At 31.3% G+C, this 2369-nt stretch overlaps 1 non-coding gene across 1 annotated transcript; it reads right to left on the bottom strand.

Annotated features, from left to right (window-relative positions):
• Positions 1 to 2296: 2296 nt before the first annotated feature.
• Trnav-uac lies at positions 2297 to 2369 on the bottom strand. Its single transcript has one exon. It is a non-coding gene; the product is annotated as a tRNA-Val (tRNA).

Below are 2369 nucleotides of genomic sequence, written 5' to 3'. Positions count from 1 at the left end.
TGTGCGATTCAAAGGAAATGTAACAATTAAACCGAATCGTACTTTCACTAATAGATATTTGTATCTTGTGGAGCAATCATTAAAATATGAGCTTGTTCTATGGGTAGATGATAACTAGTGGGGCCCATGGCATCGTGCCTTAAGGCAAATTGCTGAAACTTTCCGTACCAAAAATCTTTTTTTTTTTAAAGATTAACATTTTTGAAAAAAAATTACTCTGAAAAATTCGATTTTTGAGAAAATGTAAATTTTTGACAAAAATTTACTTTTTTTTGAAGAAAAGTCTTTTTGAAGAAAAGTGTATTTTGAAATATTTTGGAAATTCTGAACTTTTTTTCAAAGCAATCGTACTGCTTTAACTGCATAGAGACAAAATATCGAAGCACGTAAGCGCCGCGCCGCCGTCTAACGGATAAGCATTGGTACGGAACCCATAGGAATGTAAACAAAATTTATACTTATTGTTAAAATCTCTATAAAACGTCTGATAATTTGATGTGTATATGTCTAATGATCATTTTTGACCGCCAGATGGCAATGCTTTTTGAATTATTCAAATCCCTTCATCCGTGTTCCCGAAATCGTCGACGGAAATTTGTATCCGAACACACATACACACACGCACACACACATATATCCATTTTTTCTAAGGTATGCCAAAATATTCAGAAACCTCTGAAACGTAAAGATATATAAAAATTTTCATTTTCGATTTTTTTGCGATTACTATAACTTACCCTGCGGGAAGTTAAAAATGTTATTCATCATTCTTCACTAAACTGTTGATTTCATTTTGGAAAAGAAAATTTTCTGCCGTGCTAAGCAGAAGTGATAACCAATAACCTCTGATGAATTATGGAGTTAGAAGCATTCTTTAAAATGAAATATTACATCAAATATCTTAATTCCTAATCTTTAATAATCTTCGATCTTTATTAAGTGTTATGCACAACAAAATCATCGCGTAATGTTAACCATTATTAAGAAAATAAATAATTTTATTTTAGTACTTTGAGTCAAAAATATTTTGCTTACAATTAGTTAACCAAAAGTGAAATTGCACACAAAATAGTGTAACTCAAATTTTAAAAAAATGAATTTGCTTAAACGTAGGCCAATTGTTTCTCAATTATTGTAAATAGTTTTTTTAAAAAATGGTAAAAGTAAATGCATTTATGAGATATATTTTATCTAGGAGCGATAAAGTTGGAGTGTGCTTTATATCCTTTGGAAGTTGATCAACCGTTTAGTTATTGCATCTGACGACGTCGTAATAAAGTATCAATCAGTTCATACTAAATTTATTTAATCGGCTCTTCATCACGATAATCAAGTTAAGTTATTATTAATCAAGTAAAGGAGTAAAGCTGATTTACAATTTAAAATAAATAAATAAAAAGAAAATTCAAAATAAATATTCATGCAGAGTATCATATTATTATATTATGATAATTAAAAAAATTAAGTTTTTTTAATCGCTTATTTTTTTGGCGATAATATGATATAATTTTAATATTCAATTGGCTTTCGTTTTACGTTTCCATGCTCCTACAATTAGTAATTTTATAAGATAATATCTAATTTTATTTTGGTGAATGTTATTTAAGAAAAATCATTTGTTTGCATTAAAAAAATAGCAAATGTTCAATTAAACAGAGCTATTGAAGCAAACTCCTTCGGCTCTCCGTCCAGCGTCCACCGATGGACACCTTGATGAGGCTGCGCATTCCTCGTCGCTGTCTTTACTTCGCTCGTCCGAGCCGTGGTAACCGCATCGCCGCAAAACCGGTTCGCCGGCCAAACGCGAGTTTTAACTATGTTGTGGTGCCGTCAAAGATTTTTTCAATATTTTCCAGATATGATGAATAATCCTTGTCGACGATGAGTGGATCATTTAGGCGTGGTGTTTGTTATGCGTTAATACTGGAATCGGAATGCATTCACTAGATTAGATAAAAAATATTAACAATGATTTCTAAAGAAGTTTTTTTCTTTCTTTATGAAACGAGGTAGGTGTAAATGGCATCTCATAAAACCCAATATTAATTTAAGCGCTCTTCGGGTATAGTTCAGAAGAAAATTTAGTTTGTAGAAAATTTATGGGGTTTAAAAATACATTTGCAAATTATTTTAATTTGAAGATAGACCACATTAGACTACGGCATCGTGCTGATACAATTATTAATAAATAAAAAAGAACAAGAGTTTGATAGAATGTATTATAATAAATTGCGGAGAGATTTAAAGACTTACAAAATTGAATACATTGATGGTTGAATGCCAATTGGCAAAATTTTGATTCCGGCCGGGATCGAACCGGCGGCCTTCTGCGTGTAAAGCAGATGTGATAACCACTACACCACGGAACC

The sequence above is a fragment of the Ctenocephalides felis genome, unplaced genomic scaffold (assembly GCF_003426905.1).
Source record: "Ctenocephalides felis isolate EL2017-DRISC unplaced genomic scaffold, ASM342690v1 CF-g0.4_SCAFFOLD_03571, whole genome shotgun sequence".
Taxonomy (NCBI): Eukaryota; Metazoa; Arthropoda; class Insecta; order Siphonaptera; family Pulicidae; genus Ctenocephalides; species Ctenocephalides felis.
This window is presented reverse-complemented; position numbering and strand designations above follow the sequence as displayed.